Raw genomic sequence first — 25,397 nt, 5'->3', positions numbered from 1 at the left:
CTTCTAAATTGATTAACTTGTGTAGGCATTGCTTACCCCCATGCAAACAAGCGTAGACATGCTTACTGATGCTTAAAAGTGCTTATTCCTGCTTACCCCATGCTAATTTCTTTAAAAGAAATGAAAAAGGGTTGATAGGAAAGTTGCGAAAAAGGGGCACAAAGAGGGTAAGACAGTAGGGAAAATAGCTAGGGATGTGCAGGAAGGGTGTAGGGAAGTTCCATAGCTGCCCATTTATTCTACAGCAACAGCTGTGTGTATACACTGTATTTGGAGATAGATTTGGACACTCATACCCCTGAGAGAAGGGTGAGGACAGCAATAATATGTTGTTAAGCGAATTAGACCAGATTACATGTGTTCAGTATACACATGTGTGAAATGGACATCTATGTATGGGGCAAGATTTTTTGGGGGGACAGATTGTCCTTTTTTTTTCAGGTGAGATTGGGATATTCGGGAGAGATAGTAGGTACATTTGGGGAGGTAGGGTGGGTAGGTTAACAGACAAGTCAAACAAGATGCATACAGGGACAGTATATGACACGTGGGGGGTAAAAACCTAGATGAGGAGGGGTGCTGAGAAATCGGAAGCCCATGAGCCCCCTAGTGGAAACAGTGGGACTGAGTTCCCCACCCATGGGTAGTCACCACTGCACCTTCACAACCCCAAAGGTGGCTGTGCTGGGGGCTGAGTAGGAGAGTCAGGACAACCCTTTAGTCATGACACATGGCCCTCATGCTGGTGTAGCAGATCTCCGACTATCCTGCGGGGCTTTCTTTGCACCGGACCTGATGATGGGTGACAGGTTTCTGTCAATGCCCGCTCCCAGGGTGGGTGAGCCCCATCCCCTGAGATGGTTCCACCCAAAGGTGGTGCAGGACCAACGGAAGTGGAGGTCCTGGTGTCCGGTGCCACCGCCAGCTGAGGTGGGACAAGTGGGTCTGCTGGGACCCGCATTCCCATACGAGCTATGGTGTTTAAGTTTTATCAACATATGTTGGTAAGTAATAGTCAACGCATAGCAAACAGAACACATGCATATATGGGACCACAGTGGTAATTACAACAACATGCAGGTACATTGATGGCACCATGCCACCAATGTGAGAGTATTTCAACATAGCACATGCATAGAAACAGATTTAAATAATTATCGAACAAAAGGACATATGTCCCAACATTAGAGTTAAGTCAGCACATGCCAATTGAGTTGTGTATTTAGTTTATTGTTGCAGATATGGTTTAGTGGAGAGAAAGATGTCAATTAACAACTAGTATATTCCTGTAGTTCACAATCAATATTGAGTTGTGTATTTAGTTTATTGTTGCAGATATGGTGGGGTGGAGAGAAAGATGTCAATTAACAACTAGTATATTCCTGTAGTTCACATTACTTTCCTAGTCAGTGCTGTTATCTGTACCTTACAAGTATTAGTACACTACCCTATTGCCTTGGTTTAGACAGTGGTATGGCTGTCAACAACTATATACATGAACTGGTTTTACCAGAAATATACACCTCTTACCTGGTATACCTGTGGAGGAATTGTTTGTTAACACTAACTAACTGTTTCTATACATACTTCCAGATCCCAGCTTGATGTTATGCACATACCTGTCCATCTCTTTTTGCACACACTCTGGGCATGGCTTGACCACATGCAGGTGAATCGGAACATATTTTGACTATTGCACTCTTATACCTTTAGTGAATTGTACAATGACAGGTTCATTTTCATTGACATTTTCCAAATACGTATAGGCCCAACAGTCAGTTATATGCTATGAAATTCTGCCTACATGTCACAGATTAGCACACTGATATGCCAGGGGGACAGGGTCACAGCTGGCAGATATATGTATGTATGCAGCCTACTACCACTCCCAGGATTTGAAACATGGCTGTGTGGGCTAAAAGTACAACAGTTCCCATCTCAGTTGAGTGTGCTATTTGGATTTCATTGTCTGCCTTTTCACTGTTTACTGCATACGTCTCTCTCAGTTGTACTATATGCCCTCTTGGAATTACACCAGTCATATACAGACATTCCTACACATTTTATTTATGTAGCACAATGTGTGTAACAGTGCTTAATACAGCAGTACTATTAAGTGATTGCAAATCTACATTACCATATGATACCAGAGTAAACACATGCAGTCCAGCAGTTATACCTTTATTGTCAGGCTATTATGCTTTTATTTACATACAACCTATATGAGACTCTTCCTGCCATAGTCTCTGGTGTATGCGGTACATGCCTTAAACAATACTGGTTTTATACATGCAATTAACTTACTACTACTTTTAGATTTATTTCCTATGACAGTACATGCAAGAGTATTAATAACCTGCCTTGCATTGCAACCACTCCAATCTACATCCATGGGCCTCCTGGTTCATAGCCCGCTCACTTGCCACTGTGAAAGACATAAGATGAATATTTAGCCATACCTATCCATAATATACATGAGCTGGCAATTATTAAACAGGTAGTGGACTGATACTTACACATGGCTGGGACTTCCCCTGTCCTCCAAGTCTCTTGGATCCACTGATCCAAGACATCCCCCTTTCACTGCTTCAGGTCAGCATAGTGATGCCTGACCTGCTTACCAGTTCGAGGTATGCCAGTGGCACTGGTGAGATCATGGGTGAGATGGTCCCAGGCTTCCACTTTGTATTGGGAACCCTGATACTGGCTCTGCAGCAGTCTCATGTCATGGTCTTTCACAAGGAGTCCTGCCATGACTCTGGACTCCTGGATGCCCCAGCGCTGTGCCCAAAAGCACACACCCTCTCCCATTCCAGACATAGTGCCTACAATGGGAAGCAACAAACAGTTATAAGATGTATTCCCACCTGTTGGGTTTAAATAGGGCTGGTGTCACACACTTTGCCATGACTGGACAGTTTTGAAAAGGCTAAGCTATAGGCAAACCTGCTTACCTAAGGTTGGCATTGCTGAAAGGAGTATACCAATGGGCAGATTGAGTTAGCTGGTCTACATATTCCTTACACCTACTAAGCTGGGCTGTGCTTAGCCTTGCTTAATATTTAAGTTGCATTATATTTGCATTGTGGCTTTGTTTATTTATTCACTACATGTTATATATGTGTTTGGTGTCCATGATTCATGTGTACATACACTGTATGGGGTCCTTGCGTTTATTAGGGGATTTCAACACTTTATTACATTGACACCTCACATCTGGGCTTAATGCAGTACTCCAGTTCACATATTTATGTCCTGTAGTTTGTTATACAATATAAAACTATATATAGATTCCTTTCACATGTTCAGTTTGTATTTCCTATGGTGAGGATCTGTTTGGTGATACCTCAATCCTATGTATTGCTGTGATGGCTTAGTGGTTAACTGCTGTGACTATAGTGTACAAAGTCCTCGGTTCAAGACCTCCAAAGGCTGTTTATTTTGTTTCTCGCCAGAACAGTGGCTGATGCGTACAGAGAGCTTAAGGCACTTTTAAGCAATTGTAAGCGGGTTTGCATGAAGGTAAGCAATGCTAACCTCCGGCTGAATATGCTTACAGAGAGTTAGCATCAATATTGCCTACCCCCATGCAAATGGCCTTAAACTCACTTACTACTGCTTAAATATGCTTACTCTTGCTTACTAGTGCTTATACCTGCTTACCACCAGACTAATTTAGACAGTAATGTCTAATGGTTCTTGGGAAGGTGATGGATTTGGAAACTGTATGGATTTATCATTCATTACACATTTTACCTTCCATTTGTATCCGATTTCTGTGTACATGTACTGTACAGGGCAATTGTGATTATCTGTGGACATTGCAACATTATGACAATGACATCTCACATCTGCATTTAATGCAGTACTTCAGTTCACAAATATATGCTATGTCATAGGTTATGCAACAAAATAAATTGATCATAAAGTGATTTGACATGGAAAATGGATTGTACTGGAGTGGGACTCGAACCGGGAATTACTGTTTATAAGGTGGATGCTCTGCCCATTACACTATTGCTGCACTGCTTCATTTGCACATATCTTACTTTTTATCCTATTATGCCATTTAAGTTGCATTAACCATAGCTAAGCGATGAGCAAACCCATGCAACTACTGTTAAATTTAATCTGTTTTATAAAAAAAACTTCTTTATCTTTACTCTTTTAAATATTGCTCTTGTAAACTTGGAGGGATGTTGCTGGGGGTATGCGAACACGTATGAGTGGGCTCACTCATTCTTATTCATACTCCATTGTTCTTCATTGCAGGTGTGTATATATTCTGAGAGCTCTGCACTCAGACACGCCCCCTGCACTCGTACATGCTCCATGTCCATTTAGGAGCTCAGGCAGCATGCCTTCATTAATATGCATGGCGCGCTGCCATCCTGCTACTAAACGGCCGCTTCCATGCAGGACTAAGCTAGTCCTGCATGGAAGGATAGTGAATCAGGGGGATTACATTTCAAAAATTAGTTAAAGGAGGATGGAAAGGCAGGTTGAATTTTGACTTTGATTATGGGGTACATGGAAGCATTATTTTTGCAAGAAATGAGGGTGTGTGGTAGGAAAATCAGTCCTGAAATGCTAGTAGCGTCAGAAAAAGTAATGCAATTTAGGAATTGTTGAAACATACATCATGAAAATCTTAAAGTTAGTAAAAAATGGAAAATTGATGTTTACTGCAACTGATCAAGTTACAGCTCAGTGAGGAAACAACTCCAAATACAACTGGTTGTGAAATCAATTGTTCAAAAAAACAAACAAGTGTGTAGCACAAATGACATAAATTATTTATCCCAAAACATGTCGTAATCAGCAAAAGCAGGCAATGAGACCAGTGGAAAGAACTTTAATAAAATAAAACGGAAAAAAAAGTTGAGGTCTGAGTTCTGATTAAATCCTGGGATAGACGAAAGCGGTCAACTTTTTCTGTATTTTATTTTATTAAAGTTCTTTCCACTGGTCTCATTGCCTCCTTTTTCTGATTACGACACCTTTTGGGATTAATTGTTCAAAAAAGTTAACACTGTTTTATTATAGGAGGTAAGTCCACTGTACCCATATGTGGGAGATAACCCCCCCCCCCAAACATAAAGAAGAGAAATATCACTAAAAACAAAAATCATCAGTCCTGCGGCACACTTCCAACCTCAGTAGAAGTTCTTTCCTATTGAAAACAATAATTTGGGTATTTAGCTTTCCTGAGTTTTGCTTGCTAAGTTGGTTCCTCATCTAATATTCACTCAATAAGCAGTAAATAAAAAAACAAACTTACTGTACATTAAGTAGAATCTGCAGGTCTTGGTAAAATAATTTATGTATTTATTTATTTTACATTTGTTTACTTTGAAAATCTGACTTGGAATGAAGAAATTTTCAGGGGAGGCCTGGGAGAAACGCTCCAGATGCATGTTTTTGTGACATGGGAGGAAAAAGGAGCACCTGGAAAAAACCCACACAAATGCAGGGAGGACATGCAGAGTCCACACAGAAAGAACCTCAGCTGAGTATCGACCTAGAGAGCCTCTTGCTGTGAGGTGACAATGCTACCGCTGTACCACCGTGCCATCCATCGCTTACTTATTTACTTACTTGTTTTTTTTTTCCTGGGGTAGAGCAATTAATCAAAGAATGACTAATTGCAGATATTTTAGCCTTAAGGTAATGCCCTCTCACTTGAATAGCTCTTCTATTACGGTAGTGGCTTGGCTGTCCTAGCATAACAGGGAGAGCATCCAAAGACTTCAGTCCCTTTACTAAACCCTACCTTCCCTCTGCGTTGGGATCTACCACCCTCCATGTAGCATGTCTTGAATCTTTTCATTGTTGAGCAGGATCCCACTTCTCCAAGCAGAAATAAACTATGGTTTGAGAGGTCTACACTGTACCCTAGAGACTTGGCAATAAAGCATTTGAGAAAGTCTATCACACTGCAGTTGGCACAAAAGCTGGTTACTCTACTGCTGATACCCTACTGACTTGCATGTTGGTCATCTTCATAGGCCACTACATGAGGTCTATGGCATAGAATCATGACCCCCTCCCAAATCTGTGTCTTTTCTGATGTCTTGTCCGTAGGCTTAGCCTGTGTCTCTATCCCTCATCTGCTTTCTCAATTTCCACCAGACAAATGGCCACACCTCCAGCAGTGTATCACATTGGTCATCCTTTTAGAGAGATGTGAGCAGTCAAAGCATCACCCCCCCCTTTCCCATCCCATTCCTTCTGAATCAAGGAATACCCATTTGCTAAATGAATCCAGGTTGCTGGGAACTAGCAATTACAAATGAAAACATATTTTTAAATTGGGTATTGGTAGCTTTTTTCAGACCTACTCCCTTAAATACCAGCTTAATTTAGTTATTTTACATTAGTAAAAACAGAACATTATTATAGTGATAAACATTGCTACTCTGCAAGGTGGATCTTGGCTGGTGTGTACTGTGTATATGGCTTGCATGTCCTCCGTTTGCTAATAAGGACTTTATTTGGATGACCTTGTTTTATTTTACATTCCAAAGACATGTAATATTTGAGATGATGATCTTCTAATCTAAACTGACCGCAGATGCGCATGTGATGTGAGACTGAGTAGGCACTTGCATAATGAGATGGACTGACTTTCCATAAACTGTTTCTTTCTCTCATCTACACTAAGTTTGAAGGTAAGGTCTGGATAAGATGACACAAGTTAATAATCTGGGTATTGCAGATTGACTGAATGAATGAATGAATGAATGAATGAATGAATGAATGAATGAATGGTCTGTTTTTGGCTTCTTTGGAAATTTTACAGTTGAAATGGAAGAAAATTGCCGTGTTTCAATAATCTCCCCAAAACAGCATCAATATCTCATCATCTTTTCATGATACCAATTATATCCTTTTCAAAGATGCATCAAAGCCAAAGCTGTCTCAGCAAGCCATCTGTATGAGGCATATAGATCATTTCTGCATGTGGCATCAATCCATCACATGATACAAACATCCAATCACAAGCACACCCATACTTCTTTACACACACACACACACACACACACACACACACACACACACACACACACACACACACACACACACACACACACACACACACACACACACACACACACACACACACACACACACATGTAAATGCACACATACACACACACACACACACACACACACATGTAAATGCACACATACACACACGCACACACACACACACACAAATATATATATATATATATATATATATATATATATATATATATATACATACACAGACAGACACAAACACACACGGTGCACACATACATACACAGACATACAAACACACACATACACACGCACAGGCACACACACAAATGCACACATGCACATGCAACACACACACACACACACACACACACACACACACACACACACACACACACACACACAAATATATATACATATACACACAGACACACAAACACACACAGTGCACACATACATACACAGATCCGCAGACATAGACACACACACGCACACACGCACACACACACACTCATACACACACACACACACACACACACACACACACACACACACACACTCAGACACACACACACACACACACACACACACACACACACATATATATATATATATACACAGACACACACAACACAATGCACACATGCATACACAGACACAGACACACACACATGCACACACACACACACAAACACAAACCATGTTTACAAACAATTTAATGGTTCATCAGTGAATCTAACAGCATATTTTTTAGATGTGGGATGAAGTCAGACACCACAGTGAAAACCCAAATTTACACAGTGAAGATGTACGCATTACTGTGGTAAGGAGAAACTGCAGGTAAAAAACAAACTAGAAAATTCAGTGGCTTGAAGCAGATGGATCAAGGACTGCATCACTCAAACATTAAATAATTAACAAAAGGTAGATTTAAAATGTGAAAGATTGAAAATGACTGCCCATTTTGAAAACCTTCTTTATTGCCTTTTTAAGTTCACAATTAATCATACCTAGAAAGCATTAAATAATAGAGCACTAACATACTTCATAATTGTCACTAAGATATCATACTAGGTACAGGAATTGCTAAGAACAGACAAGGGCAGCAAATAAAAGTGAAGCTAATCCAAAAATACTTGTAGTTTCAACACTAAGCTTCCTTAATATTCTATATTTTTAACATGGACATGTCATCTTTCCTTGCAGATACTTTTTATATCAATTTAAAAGTGGCTAGTGCCTGCTGTCCAAAGTATCAGCCAGTATGCTGACAGGTCAAGTAATTAATTAGAAAGAATGCTGATGTCCATGCATTAAGATTGTCTACCCATGTAAATTGTGCTGGTCTGCTGATCAAAACTTCAGTTTCTGATGCATTTCTTATGATCTCTCTCTTTTTATTTATTTATTGCAAACTATGCAGAGGTGTTTAGTGACCTATGAGACGACCATGGGACATAAGCGACTCAGAGAGAAGCAAAATGGAATCTTTACCTTGAAGCAGTTATAAAGGGCTTAATGCACATGAGAAATGACACCATACAATGTGGATGAAGTGTCATTACTAACATCACTGAAGACAATGACCTGTAACAAATTACAAGAAATTAAACTGCATAAAGGAACCATAAGCCTGAAATTACATTAGTTCAAATAATCTTAGTCATATAAATACTACAGTGCAGATGTGCAACCCCATTTAGGTACACTGATTTAACTAATTTAATACTGCACATAAAAATATATGGGTACTTTTTCGTTTAAAGTTCCAGGGATGTATTTACTCTAATTTCTGTATGCCAGCAGATCAAACACTTCATCTATACCACATCAAAGATGAAGTCCAACACACTATTGCTTTATTTAAATGAAAATGCTATTAGAGAGCAAGGTTAGAGACACAACAGAGTTGTCATACTAGATTTATTTATAACCTGTTATGTGTGCATAACCTCCTGCATGAAACGTATATAAGCACAGTGATGAAATGTTAGTGCGTTCTCTTTGATGTGGCATAATGTTTGATGGGATGCAAAAGGCTGTGGGCAAAGCCAAAACCAATGTACTGCAAAATTAAATATGGCTGTATCATTTTACTTGCTTACAGCCACAATCTGTTTTCTTGGATTGAGTACAATACAGTTTCTGAGTGAGCAACCTGCTGAGTCATACTCACAAGTCTAACCCCCTCTGCCACCAGCACACAGATACACACGGTGCTGTTCCCATAAGCTGCAGAATAAGGCAAGTCATGCAAAAACAATCCTAAAGAGGGACTTTACTGAAGAAGGGGATACATTTATGTATGCAGACAGCTTGTTTATATACAATATATTAACTTTAATTAACAGGTAGACCTCCTCCGCTTTTTAGAGTGAACATAGGGTCGGTCTGATCTTGCTGTTATCATGTTTAATATCATTTAATGTATCTTTGGAAATACTAATATTAGCAACAAGCCCCGCTAAATACAAAATAATAATCTATTTAAATTTTGCGGTGATCACATATATAATTTATCCTTATAATAAGAGGATCCCTTGGATTATATTACCTGTCTCCTTAATTATCAATCTGGCTACCATATTTTCAGCAATTCTCTACTACAAAATGCCATATGCAAGTAAAGCAAATATATAACAGAGAATTAATACAGAAGATATGTACACACAGCTGCTTGTATTGTATTGCATAAAGTTATTAGAGACTTGTTGTTTGTAACTGAGTACATTTCATTGCTTGGTCAGTACTGAAATAATACTAGAAGCACAGCCTAATGCTCCCCTATGACCTTTTGAACCAAACCATCAGTGAATCTTGTTCTTGGTAATAGTGACTGGTTTTAGGTCAAACAGTGAAATCAATCACTGTCAACTGATATGCCAAGGCAATGCTATGAAATATTACTTTATAGTGAACCTTTAAGTGGAAGGTCTCTCTGGTAATGTTTTCATGGATACATCTGGAAAAAAAACTCTTTATAAGTAACTAATGTCCTGATACCTTATGATGACCATTGTTGTGACAGCATCTTTCATACCGCCTCTCTCTTTAGAATTTAAAATAGTAGTGTTTCACTGAAGATCGTGGGAAAATGTACTTCACACGGCATTGTCCTGTAACACGTTACAGCATTCACACTATTATGCACACTAAACAAAGAAATTAGTGAAAAAATGCCGAGAGCAAATATAATAGATTTGATATGCCGTTTCCAAGAATAAAGAAATCACAAATCATAATACATCTGTAAGAGAAGAATTTTGTAACTTATAGTACACATTCTTCATTAATAACAAATGCTAACTTACTAGGTGATATCACATTATTATAGGACTACTCAAATCTATGTCATTATTTTTATGACTGTAGAATGGCTGCAATATATGTCACTAAAGGTCTAGCCAGGTGTTTTGGAACTGTCCACCAAAACTTCCAACATGTTGCCCTCTACAGTTAACAAAAAGTTCATTTTGCCCCATAGCTACACTTTTCTCTGTGGTATTTATCATAGAATTAAATATGCAGCACATATACTAAAAGTATTAAATTAAAAAACTTTCATTAGATATATAGCGGAATAACAAACATACATTACTATGGACAAAATTGCCTTCTTTGCTGGCTCATTTGTACTCTTTTTAATTATGGGTTTGAAGCTGGGAAATTTGCTGTGCTTGTCTTTGGTGTGTGTGTGTGTGTGTGTGTGTGTGTGTGTGTGTGTGTGTGTGTGTGTGTGTGTGTGTGTGTGTGTGTGTGTGTGTGTGTTTGTGTGTGTGTGTGTGAGACTCCCTAGCTAGGTTTGTTCTTTCCTTCCATCCTGCTGTAAACAAATGTTTAAATTAGTTTATAATATTTACTGCATTTTAAAACTGAGATGCAGCTTCTTAAAATCTGAATAAGTACTCATCCATTGACTAACAAAGATTTTTGGAGGAAACAGCCTTTGCTCACCTTTTTTCTCTGGACAAGTAAATTCAGTGCTGAGGAGCAACTAAGGTTTGTTGAATTCAGCTAAGATATTTTAACTATTCCTTTGGGACATTTTTGGTTAGTTCTAAACCATCACTGGTTCAGGTAGGATGGAGTCCAGGCAGAAAACTCAACAGGATCTTCAAGACGTTTCTTAATAACTGCCCTACTGTATGCCTCTGTCAGTCCATTCGGCATTTTCCATTTGCTGCAACTTGTCTTTTGTCCCCTCACCCCAGTCAATATTTAGATACTTATTTACTGCTCATTACTGATCATTACCATGTGAAGATTTTCCATCTTTTTTTCATTCTTATATCTTCCATGTATTTCTTACAGTTTTAGAATTTATAGTTAAAGTCAACTTTGATTATCCAAGCAGAGACACAGGTTTATAGGTTCATAGGTAGTTACTAGATATGTTGTTCATGTGGCAGTTGCAATGCATTGTTCATTTTATAATTGCGTCAAAGCACTGTTTAATAACGTTACTTGATCAGACTCATAATATTAGGCAAATGGAGGCTGACAGAATCGATCCCTGGACTAGAGCATGTGTTTGTTTAACAGAACTTAACTGATCCTAACCATAGTCATCAGCAGATTTTGAATATATCCTTTTGAAAATGCCTGCAGTTTCTGAAATGCCCATAGTAGTAAATGTGCATTGCTGATTTCAGAGGAAGTTATAAAAGTTGTGTGTGTGTGTGTGTGTGTGTGTGTGTGTGTGTGTGTGTGTGTGTGTGTGTGTGTGTGTGTGTGTGTGTGTGTGTGTGTGTGTGTGTGTGTGTGTGTGTGTGTGTGTGTGTGTGTGTGTGTGTGTGTGTGTGTGTGTGTGTTAGTGGGAGGGGTCCGGTATGAATAATCATATCATTTAACAACATCATTTAAACAGCAACACCTTGCAAAACACAACAAAACATATTTTTTGTAGGGAACAATCCTCAGTGCATAACCTGACATATGGGCAAGCCACCCAAACCCCAATATCTATGTGCATATGTGTATAAGTATATCCCTGTGTATATGTATGTATATGTATACATATATGCATATGTAAATGTGTGTGTAAATGTATAAATATAAATACACATACAGATAGATAGGCAAATAGATAAGGTCCCAATCATTTGGACTAATTTTAGATATTAAGCATTACATCATTGTTTAGTTAATTGAATAATGTAATCTGATGTTGTAAATCTTTTGTTCATACATTACAGATAGGACCTCGGTTCCATCCTTGGAATTGATATGGCCGTTTTCCAGCAAGCCAAAAACTCTCAGCTAACAACCTACCCACAACGCCCCTCTCCTAGATACTCCAGATCTCGTTTGCTGTGTTCCTAATCAGACGTGCTAGCCATCTCTCTAAAATTATTGATTTTTATGGCAGCTCTTTCTTCTAAATTACTAAATTTTTAGTCAAGTTAGCCTTTTATCACTGTTGCCTCTAACCTAGGCCTTCTTTCTACCCTTTTACTTGGTAATTTAATTTTTTACTCTTTTTGTTACTGTCCCTCTCTCCTGTCTTTGACAGGCTTTCCCCTTTTACTAGTGGTATTCCTTAACTAACATCACCGGTATTTTATTATTTTAAAGATTATATATATATTATTTTATCTTATTCTTTCTATAAGATAACATTGTTTTGTCAGACATTTTGAGAGAAACTTGGCTATATACGATGGACAAGGAAACCATACAGGTTATAGGTAAAACACCAACTATAACATACAGTAGGGGGCCGAATTTGAAGGAATTGTTAGAAAGAGACAATTCAAACAATGGGGCCTACAAAAGTTCATCTATGAGCAAATGTGGGTCCTGTAGTGTATGCAAGTTTATCAACAATGGCCCATATGTGTCTGTTATGAATTTTTATAGGACTATCAAATGTCCTGGCCATTGTAATTGCAACACTAGGAGGGTTATTTACATTGCTACTTGCTTAAGTTGCCCTAGGGAAGACCATTAGGAAACTAAGGTTGAGAATCCTTGAACATGTTAGAGACATTAGAAATAAAAAGACGACCAACTCTCTTTATTTACATAGTTTGACTTGTGTTAATTTTAGTAAATTTTTATTTTTTATTATTGACAGGATACCTGATAATGATAGAAGTGGTGATGTTAAGATTATATTAGAGATGAAGGAGACCTTGTGGCAGTTGAGATTAAACGCATCCAGAGCCCCAGGTATAAATGAGTATATTTCTATGGTAAGCATTTTTAAGCATAGATCTCTTTTTGTTTAAATTGGATATATTAACACATTAATATATCTACATATTCTGTATTTTTTGCACTTTTTATTATTACCATTTTTTATATTTCAAATAGTTATATACAAATACTATAAACTTTACAAGCTTATTATGTATACAGCTTGAATATGTAAATATGTACATATTTATTTATTCACTTATGTATTTACTTATTCAAACAATTATTTACATATTTACTAACAACTTACTAATAACTATTTAACAATATAACATAACACTACATTATATTTATTTATTTATTTATTCATTAATTCATTTATTTATCTATTTATTTATTCACTTAAATAGATTTGATCAATTTTGAACTATATACATACATACATACCTTCGATTATAAATTACACTTCATTCTATTTTATATTATTTTACATTTACCTCATTTTATTTTACTCTAAGCTTCATTATTCTTCACCATTTTTTGGAACCTACAAGGGTATTTTTAAGATCAAGAAATAGCTGTGTTGTGTGTGTTTTTCTTTTTTAAAAAAGGTGTTGTCACTAATGACATCGAGCGATTACTTCATTTTGATAGGTTTGGCACAAAGGGTGGTTTTTTGGAATTTATATTAGCTGGTTGGTTTAATATTTGCCTCAACACTCTGATGATGCCTGACTCCTTTTCAGGTGAAAGCGCTTAGTGGTTTTAAGTGTTTCATTTGTTTTACGTTGTTGTTTTTTACTTGAATAAAACGCTTTCTACTTGTTCCTGTTTGCGCTGGAGTTTTTTTCAACTGGCCATCACCTGGAGCTGTATTGGAACATACTTCTAGTAACACTAACCTCAGTGAGAAGAGTATCTGAGTTGCAGGCCTTCAGTGTCAAGAGTCCTTACTTGATCTTGTTTTATTTATTTATTTATTTTACATTTATTTTTATTTTACATTTGTTGACCGGGTTAGACTGGCTGGGCAGGTGCCTTTTTTCAGCAGTGACCCAGGGAGAAAAGCTCCACTTAAGTACAAGTAAAAATAAAAATACAGCAGTCAAGTATTAATATATCACAGCTTATTCTAACAAATAGCGTAGGCAATGAAAAAAATAAAGAAATCTAAAAACAGTCTATACAGTAGAATCACAACAGAAAAGTAAACTATTTACAGTCTTTACAATACAATTTGATTAAACAGTAGTTTAGAATAAAGGCTTTATAGAGTAAGGGAATGAAGTAAGATGTGAAGATGAGAGTAGGTGACATGGAGGGGTTTAGGAATTTGTATAGGGAGGAGTGGGACAGGGAATAAGAGGCAGAGAGAAGGGCTAGGAGGAGGGTCTAGATTTATATAGGGGATGATGAATAGGAAAGTTTGAAATGTGAAGAGACTGGAGGTTCATAGGTTCATACTAGGCTATCTGCCCTAGGGTATTTATAAGCCTAGCCAGAGTATGTTTGACTTTCGCCACCCATTTTAAATTAATTTTGCTATGCCCTTTTTCGAGGTTAGTATACTGTGCCTCTGTCTAACAGTGACACAGAAGTGATACCCGGGGTAAACCTATGATCTCCCATCCACTCATCAAGATTCCTCTTGAAGAGAGTCAATGAGGGACTCTGCCTAACTTGGACTGGGATTTTATTCCAGAGTGAAGGGAGCCTCTGGGTTATGAATCTGTCCCTCCAGCATGTCCTATTTATTTCAGTGCTAAGATTCAAGTCTCTCGAGCGCGTAGCTCGATGGGATTTGGATTTTCTGAGGTGCAGAATTGTCCATTAATTCAGGATTGGACATGGCTTTATACGTCAGGCACAGATCGCCTCTGAGCAGGTGGTATGCCACTGAGTAGAGCTGGAGTTTCTTTAACCGGGCAGCATATGGCATCTGTTTGAGCTCTTTGATCCTCTTGGTGAGGTACTTTTGGGGTCTTTCCAGTTGCTGCAGGTGTCTGGTAAGGTACATCCCAAAAGGGGCATTGTACTCAATTATGGGCCTGATGAGGGATGAGTAAAGAGGCACGATGACCTCCCCTGATCTAAATGTGAATCCCTTCATGATTAGATGGGCTATATAAAATGTTTTTCTAACCACTTTGGCCACATGGTTGTCAAATGAGAGATTGCTATCAACTTGGGTCCCCAGGTCCCTAATTACTTCTTCCATACTTAATGGATTACCACCTATGTGGTAATTTGTGGGCACTTTGTTTTTGCCAAAGGGGATGACTATACACTTTTTGGTGTTTAGCTTGAGGCCATGGCTCTGGCACCAGTTGTCTGTTTCTATGAGGCCCTTTTGGAGGATGCTTGTGTCAGCTGGAGAGTCGATTATGGCACCCAGTTTGCAGTCATCTGCGAACTTGGTCAGCCACAGTCCTTCTGTGTTGGCCTGTACCTCCGAGAAATATATACAGAACAAGAGAGGTCCCAGGACTGAGCCATGTGGGACGCCACTTGTAACTGGTTTGGAGTCTGACATGGCTCCAGCAATTCTAACCATGTGGGTTCTGTCCTTGAGCCAGTTTGCAACCCATCTAGTGACATAGGGGTTTATATTTAAGCTGGTGAGCTTATCTATAATGCCTGAGTCGGGTATTGTATCGAAGGCTTTTGCGAGGTCCAGGTAGGCTGTGTGGACCACCTTCCCCTTGTCAATGGCCTTGGTGACTGTTTCAAAGAAATCGACCAGGTTTAAGAGGCAGGATCTGCACTTAACAAAGCCGAACTGGGTAGGATCCAGTGTCTGTAGGTCCCCAATATCTTTATTTATGAGGACCATGATGATCCTTTCCATAGCTTTGCAGACCAAGCTAGTCAGGCTTATGGGGCGATAGTTTCCAGGATCCGTTGAGGCACCACCTTTGTGGAGAGGGACTACTGTTGCTGTACGCCACTCTTTGGGTACATATCCAGTGGTAAGGCTGAGATTGAACAGTAGTTTTATGTTTGGGTTTAGCTCTTCTTGGAGTTCATGTAGGATGCAGCCCGGGACACCGTCTGGTCCCATTGATGCTGTGTTTTTTGCTTTGGAGAGGGCAGCTCTTACCTGAGCATCTGAGATGTCAGGGGGGCAGCGCTCTGCTGGGATAGATATTTGCCCTTTTGGTGGGAAGGGGGGGAGTTTGCACTGAACCTGTCAGCTAGGATGTTGGCAATGTCTGTGGGTTTGGTGTATTTTTTGTCATTTTGGACTAATTCTGAGCATATCTGGGAATTCCCACCCAGGTTTCTAACATAACTAAAGAAAGCCTTGTGATTATCCTTAGTGTCCTGTGCAATTTTTCTCTCAAAGCTGGCCTTAGACGATTTTATGAGTGCCCGTAGTTTTTTGCTAACACTGATCAGAGATGCCTTCCCTTTTTGGGATTTTGCTCTATCATGTAGTAGCTTCCTCCTTCTATTGTATAGTTTGTTTATGGCTGAGGTCCACCAGACAGGACGCCTGCCTTTGGAGGATTGCGTTTATAAAGGATTCTGCGGTCTGGGCCATATTTTCCACAGGCCCGGGGGCTTTGAAGGATTCCACCTCAGTTTTGAGGAGTGCGAAATTTGCTTTAGAGAAGTTTTTCACTGTGGTTTTCTGGGCAGGGGGTGGGGTCGTGATGTGAATATCCAGTGAGATTAGTTTATCATCTGATCTTACCAGTGAGGGATACACTTCTGGTCTGGAGCATAGAGTCCCCATGTTGGTGATGATCAGGTCCAGTATGTTTTCCCTCTTGTGGGAGTGGTAACAAGTTGTTCCATAGCATTTGAGTTTATAAATTCTAGGAACCTTTGAGCTAGGGTGTTGGAGCTAGAGTAATGCTCCCAGTCTTTGTTTGGGTAGTTGAAGTCGCCCAATATAATGGTGTTTGGAGAGACCTTCATATTTTCCAGTGGTCTCTGGAAGGCCGAGTGGGGTTCCTGGGTTTTGGAGGGTGGTCTGTAGCAAGCTATAAACTGGAAGGCAGTTTTACCCACTGTTAGTTGCACATAGATAGTCTCTGATGCTTCGTGCTATGCCACCAACCTGGAGGTGTGGGTATCTTTGACGAATATTGATACTCCCCCTCCTTTTGTGGTTCGGTCCAAGTTTTGGGGCCAAAAAGCATCGTATGAGGTATAACCTGGTAGTGCTGGGGTGCTCTCGGGAGCCTTGAACCAGGTTTCTGTTACTGCACAGATATCGATGTTCTCCATGCTAAGGAGAGTTTTGAGTGCATGCATCTTGAGGTTTAGACTTCTGGCGTTGAGTAGCATTACTCTTAGTTTCTTATCCCTTGTGATACCTATGGAGGTGGGTTTGTCTTTTGAGCCTTGCCTAAAAAAGGCACTATGGGGGTAGCAAGAGCCTTTGCCAATATCTGAAAGCCCAGGGGTGACAGGTGCAAGCCATCCCTAGCGAAGCATCGTGGCTTGTCGAGCATGTCATCCCAGGCTGACAGGCATTGGATCACCTTTGAATGACACCAATACTTAAGCCAATTGTTGAAATTAATCATCTTGTCTTCATATCGTGGCATCATTCTTGGTGAGGGTAAGATGCTACTCAAGGTCAGGGTTACCGGCCTGGGCTACATGCTCAGAGAGCTCCTCTGTGTCTCTTTTCATGTAGTCCAGGGAGGTACATCTCAGGTCATTCACACCAGCATGGACAATGATGGAGTCATATTTGTACTTGCCTTGGAATGACCTGAGTGCTTGTGTTATGTGGCGAATCCTAGCACCCGACAGGCAGCTCACTGTGACCTTCTCCTTGTTCAGCCTGGTGAGCGGGACGTCAGTGTGCCTGACGATAGAGTCACCTATTACAAGTGTATCAGGTGTGTTGTTTAGCCTTAAGGGCTGTGACTGTTCGGCACACTGGCTTTGTGAGCTATGTGTTGCACGTGTTTTGTTTTGGAGTAACGGTTGCTTGGGTGTCTGCTTTGGAGGTCTCTGCTGCTTAGGCAGATTTTTATTTAGAGCCTCTGAGTATGTTTTTGTGTGTTTATGTGTTTGGTTTGCTGTCGTGGTAGGTCTATGTGAGACTGGAATTGTAGTGAGTGTGGTTTCCTTCTCCTCCTGACTGGTTACGCCAGTACTGAGTTGAGAGAACTCAGCCTCCAGTTTGGCTATATGGTTGCATCTCTCACATGTGTTGGAATTTGTTGAGAGTATAAAAACTAGTGGAATAACAGTGGAAGAAGGGATGTACAGTGTAATAGTATGATAGATCGAAGAGGGAGAAAGAGGGAAAATATGTATATATTTTATGGTGGCTGAGTACAATGTCAGTACCAATGATTTTTGAGGTGGCCTTTTAATGCTGACTTGAATATTTTTGTATTGGTAAGGGAACGTACTTCTTGAGGTAGTTTATTCCAGGACATGGATGGGTGATAGCTATACAGTTTACATCCAGTTTTACTTCTGGGTTTATAAATTTGGAGTAAGTTTTGATTAGAGCTTCTAAGCTGTCTGGAGGGAGAGTAATAAGAAATTAGTGGAGCAAGTGTAGGGCAGAAAGAAGGCAATTAAAGGGTAGAGTAAATAATGGAGAGTTGAGAGACTACAAGATGGTGAGGTAGTTCTAACCAGTCCATTTGTTTTAGTGAGATGCAGTCATGGGATTTATAGTTTTGATTTGCTGCAGAATGTGCTATTTTATTGTAGGAGGTTCAGAGCTTGGTGAAAAGGGCAGAGTCAAGATTAGTAAGGATCTGGGAGCCATACATAAGACTGGGTAGGAGGTATGATTGAGAGAGTGTAATCCTGGCATCAGGAAAGGAATTCTTTTTATCTGTAGAGTAGTCAGAGTTTTTGATGGGTCTTTTTGATACAGTTATTGATATGTCTGTCAAACTTCAATTGGTCATCTATGGTTATTCCTAGGAGTTTGGTGCAGGAATCTACTTGTATGGAGGTGTTGTTAAGAGATAATATGGAGAAAGTAGATTTGATATAGGATAGTTTTTTGGGGAGAAACTGTAGCAGTTTTGTTTTTTTTTGTTTTTTTCGGATTGAGTATGAGTTGATTGTCACTAAGCCAGGATTCTATTGAGTTAAAGGCAGTTTGGGTGGCAGAATGGAGTTCAGAGATGGAGCTGGCAATAGTAGAGATGGTGGAGTCATCAGCATATTGAACTAGGGAAGTCAAGAGGGAGGCAGAGATAAGATTGTTAGTGAAAATATTGAAGAGTAAAGGCTCTAAAATAGAGCCTTGGTGAACACCCATTCTGACAGGTCGAGGTGGTGAGAGTGCAGACTGACATTTGACAGATGTATATATATATTTGTAGTAGATGTTCATTAAACTGCTCAGAAGGTTATGTCTACATAAATATAAACATCTTATGTTCTTCTATAGAAGATCAAAACATCATAATATGAATGTAGTTTTGGTATATCCTGAAAAATGAAGCAGGCTAAGGACCCAAAGCAACTTTCTAACAAGGGCTTTAAAAACATTTTTCATTGTGGTAGATTCTGTTGAATACATTATATATGATGGGTACATTTAAATCTGAAACATTCTTTGTTCTTCTATTGCATTTGAGTCTTAGTCCTTTTGAAATCTGACAGCCTTCTATAGTATTCACTACAGATGAATAATTTCATAAAAGGAATGCAATTCAGTATGAATATCTCTCAAAGCAAATTTAAATATAGTTGCTAAAATGATGCACTACAAAGCAAAATTACCAGAAACATACTTCAGAAAGGCCATTTGAATGAGATCTGTGTTTCCAAACTGGAATACCGGTTCCAGGATTTCCATAAAAGTGGCAGTTAAATGGCTACTGAGTTGTGTCTTCATAAGCAGGTTTCATTACCCAGAATGTCAAACCAAAAATATCACTAAGACTCAGGGTAAACTTTTTTTGTGTGTTCTGTAAATGTGCTAGTGACACTGTTCTAACTCATGAACTCTCAAGATTTTAGATGTTTTAGGTTTCAATAAGCATGTTTTAATTAAATGAGATATGGTTATGTCCAATGCACTTCACCTGATGTCTTAGTGTTTGTAAAAAGATGGCCACTCAATGCTCAGAATATCAAACCTAAAAGATCACCAGTATTCAGACTAGTCTCAGAGAAGTGTGGGAAGATGAGCGCAGCTTTACCTCTAACGTTATCCATCTTCTCCCAGTCTGTGAAATATTAACGTATGTCTGTTGATCTGTCTATCTACCTATCTGTCTGTCTATTTATCTATTGTGTGTATATTGAAATGTCTAAACTCATCTACTCTAAGTTCAACATATCTAAAACCATTTCATCTAAAATAATACAATGAAAAAATATCAAAAGAAAAGAAAAAGGAAACAGTGTTTTTGCTAGGCGTAAGCACCTCTGCACTCCCCCCCCCCCCCGCTAATTATATATTCCAACTCTTAGATTGCAGAACAGTGAAGAAAATGGCAAATTCTCATAACTGTGTGTTTGTAGTCATGCGAAGAATATCCACATTGTGCCATACCTATAGCTGGTAAGTCAACCCGTCACAAGATTCACATACACTCCAGTCACAAAACTAAATGCATATGGTCAAGAAAAAAGAAGTTATGTCTTACTATAATGTTCCATCCGTGTTGTAGATCTTTTGTTCATTCATTACAGATAGGAACTCAGTTCCATCCTCAGAACCGATATGGCCATTTTCCAGCTCACGCAAGCCAAAAACTCTCAGCTAAGAACCTACCCACAATGCCCCTCTCCTAGATACTCCAGATCGAGTTTGCCCACCCAAGATAGAATATGTAGTAATAGGAAAAGAAGGTAGGAGGCTCTGTCTGAGCAAATACCCTAACCAGGAGTTCTTAAAGTCCACCAGGAATTCAGGCAGGGGGAAGGAGGGCGGGAAGTAATGAATGAACAAAAGATCTACAACACAGATGGAACGTTATGGTAAGACACAGCTTCTTTATCTGATGTTGTAAATCTTTTGTTCATACATTACAGGTAGGACCGAGTCCCCAGCTACTTCAGTCCTGGGTGGCCCTAAGGAAGGATATTCCTGAGCACCATAGAACCAAAAAATGCTCATTCCCTATAGACCAAATCCAATTTGTAATGAGATATAAAGGTATGAGGTCTTGCCCAAGTGGCTGCTGCACATATATCATCCATAGAGGCTCTGGAATGAAAAGCTACAGAAGTAGCCATGGATCTGGTAGAACCTCTGCTATCTTTAAAAAAACAAAAAAACAAAAAATCTTGCTTTTTTCCCACTTTTCTGAGATTTAAAAAAGTTCAGTTACAGGCTTGCTGTTCTGAACTGTTTGTAAGTTTCTTGGAGGCCATTTTTTGCTTGGGCTAAAGGGAAGTCTCTCTGTTCATCAGTGGCAGTGATAAACATTGAGCAGCCTAACTGCCCCTGTGGGAGTGATTACTGCCTTGAAACTGTAGTTTTATTGGCCATTTTGGGTCAATTCCAAACTCCTTCATCTCCCTCTCTTAAAACCCTCTTTTGCGCGGTTTTGCGCGTTTTTGTGCATAGCGCAACAACAGGCAGCGCCGCCTAATTGGGTTTAAACTATTGCTGGCTCCACGAAGTCTGCTCTTCACTTTTTCCCCTTAGAACTGCTCTATCTCTCAAATTAAACACCATATTCTCATTCTAAGGCCCTTCACTGGTCCAAATAAGTAATCTTACAAGTTAGCACTATTAAACCATAAGCACTACTTACTCTTATACTCTCTATGATTACCTTGACCCCTATTGGTCCGTCTTAATTTAGTTTCCCCTATATTACTCTAGCATGTCCAAAGGTCAGTCAATGGTTTCCTCTCCAGTCCAGCTGGTGAATCTGGGAATTTTGAGGCAATGTTACAACTGTCTCATGTACATGGACAACCCTCTCCTCCTCCAAACAGGTTCAAATATATGTGAGAGATGCGACCATATAGCCAAACTGAGGCTGAGCTCTCTCATCTCAAAACTGGTGAAACCAGTCAGGAGGAGAAGGTAACCTCACGCAACACAATTCCAGTATCACATAGTCTCACCACATCAGTGAACCAAACACATAAATACACAAAAACATACTCAGAGGTTCTAAATAAAAATCTACCTAAGCAACAGAGACCTCCAAAGCAGACATCCAAGCAAACGCTACCCCAAAACAAAACACGCACAACACATAGCCCACAAAGTCAGTGTGCCAAGCAGCCACAGCCCTTAAGGCTGAATAACACACCTGATACTCTTGTAATAGGTGACTCTATTGTCAGACACACTGACGTCCTGCTCACCAGGCTGAACAAAGAGAAGGTCACAGTGAGCTGCCTGTCGGGTGCTAGGATCCGCCACATAACGCAAGCACTCAGGTCACTCCAAAGCAAATACAAATATGACTCAGTCATCGTACATGCTGGTGTGAATGACCTGAGACGTACCTCCCTGGACTACATGAAAAGAGACATAGAGGAGCTCTCTGATCATGTAGCCCAGGCCGGTATGACCCTGACCTTGAGCAGCATCTTACCCTCACCTAGAATGATGCCACAGTACAAAGACAAAATGATCAATTTTAACAATTGGCTAAAATTTTGGTGTCATTCAAAGGGGATCCATTCAAAGGGGATCCAGTGTCTGTCAGCCTGGGATGACATGCTCGGCAAGCCACGTTGCTTCACTAGGGACGGCTTGCACCTGTCACCACTGGGCTTTCGGATATTGGCAAAGGCTCTTGCCACCCCCATAGTGCCTTTTTTAGGCAAGGCTCAAAAGTCAAACCCACCTCCATAGACAGCACAAGGAACAAGAAACTAAGGGTAATGCTGCTAAACGCCAGAAGTCTTAACCTCAAGATGCATGCACTCGAAGCTCTCCTCAGTATGGAGAACATCGATATCTGTGCAGTGACAAAAACCTGGTTCAGGGCTCCAGAGAGCACCCCAGCACTACCAGGTTATACCTCATATCATGCTTTTCGGCCCCAAAACCCAGACCGAACCACAAAAGGAGGGGGAGTTTCCATATTTATCAAGGATATCCACACCTCCAGGTTAGTGGCATTGCACGAAGTATCGGAGATCATCCATGTGCAACTAACAGTGGGCAAGACTGCTTTTCAGTTTATAGCATCCTACAGACCACCCTCTCAAAGTCAGGAATCCCACTCAGCTTTCCTGAAAATATTGGAGAACATGAAGATCTCTCCAAACACCATTATATTGGGCGACATCAACTACCCAAACATAGACTGGGAGCACTACTCAAGCCCCAGCACCTTAGCCCAAAGGTTCCTGGAAATTATAAACTCAAATGCTATGGAACAACTAGTCACCACTCCCACAAGAGGGGATAACATACTAGACCTGATCATTACCAACATGGGTACTCTATGCTCCATACCAGAAGTATATCCCTCATTGGTAAGATCAGACCATAAATTAATTTCACTGGATATCCACATCCTGACGCCACCCCCAACCCAGAAAACCACAGTGAAAAACTTCTCAAAAGCGAACTTCTCACTTCTCAAAACCGAAGTGGAATCATTCAAGGCCCCAGGGCCAGTGGAAACTACGGCCCAAACTGCAGAATCCTATATAAACACATTCTACGGACATCTCCAGGAATACATGGATCATGCTATCCCAAACAAGACCAAGACCCAATCATCCAAAGGCAGGCGTCCAGTCGGGTGGGCCCCAGCCATAAATAAACTGTACAACAGAAGGAGGAAGCTACTACATGATAGAGCAAAATCCCTAATAGGGAAGGCAGCTCTGATCAGTACTAGCAAAAAATTACGATCCCTCATAAAATCCTCCAAGGCCAGCTTCGAGAGAAAAATTGCACAGGACACTAAAGACAATCATAAGGCTTTTTTCAGTTATGTTAGGAAACTGGGATGCAACTCCCAGTCTTGTTCTGAGTTGATTCTAAACAACAAAAAATATACTGAACCCACAGACATCGCCAATATCCTGGCAGACAGGTTCAGTGCAAACTTCTCCACCCCCCCCCAAAAGAGCAAGTATCTATCCCAGCAGAGGGCTGCCTCCCAAACATCTCTGATGCTCAGGTGAAGGCTGCCCTCTCCAAAGCAAAAAACACTGCTTCCATGGGACCAGATGGCATCCCGGGTTGCATCCTACATGAACTCCAAGAAGAACTAACCCCTCAAATAAAACAGCTGTACATTCTCAGCCTCACTACAGGATATGTGCCCACAGAATGGAGTACAGCAACAGTGGTCCCACTGCACAAAGGTGGAGCCTCTACTGACCCTGGAAACTATCGCCCCATAAGCCTGACTAGCCTAGTCTGCAAGTCTATGGAGAGGATCATCATGGATCTCATAAACAAAGACATTGGGGACCTACAGACACTAGATCCTACCCAATTCGGCTTCGTCAAGGGCAGATCCTGCCTTTTGAACCTGGTCGACTTCTTTGAAACAGTCACCAAAGCCATAGATGAAGGGAAGGTAGTCCACACAGCCTATCTGGACCTAGCAAAGGCATTTGACACAATACCCCACTCGGGCATCATAGATAAGCTATCCAGCTTAAATATAAACCCTTATGTCACAAGATGGGTCGCAAACTGGCTCAAAGACAGAACCCACAGAGTGAGAGTTGCTGGAGCAATGTCAGACTCGAAACCGGTCACAAGTGGCGTCCCACAAGGTTCTGTCTTGGGACCTCTCTTGTTCGGTATATACTTTTCCGAGGTACAGGCCAATGTGGGAGGACTATGGCTCACCAAGTTCTCAGATGACTGCAAACTGGGTGCCATAATCGACTCTCCAGCTGACACAAACATCCTTCAAAAGGGTCTCACAGAGATGGATAATTGGTGCCAGAGCCATGGTCTAAAGCTAAATGCAAAAACAATGTGCCCACAAATTACCACATAAGTACAGAAAAAGTAATTAGGGATCTGGGGACCCAAGTTGATAGCAATCTCTCCTTTGAGAGCCACATTGCCAAAGTGGTTAGAAAGACCTTCTACATAGCCCACCTCATCATGAAAGGATTCACATCTAGATCAAGAGAGGTAATCGTGCCCCTTTATTCATCCCTCATCAGGCCTATCATAAAATATAATGCCCCTTTTGGGATGTACCTTACCCGACACCTGCAGCAATTAGAAAGACCCCAAAAGTACCTCACCAAGAGGATCAAGGGACTCAAACAGATGCCATATGCTGCTCGGTTAAAAAAACTCCAAATCTACTCAGTTGCATACCTCCTACTTC

This window comes from Protopterus annectens, chromosome 12.part0 (genome assembly GCF_019279795.1).
Source record: "Protopterus annectens isolate FY-2018-M chromosome 12.part0, PAN1.0, whole genome shotgun sequence".
Lineage (NCBI taxonomy): Eukaryota > Metazoa > Chordata > Ceratodontiformes > Protopteridae > Protopterus > Protopterus annectens.
Note: the sequence above shows the minus strand (reverse complement) of the source record.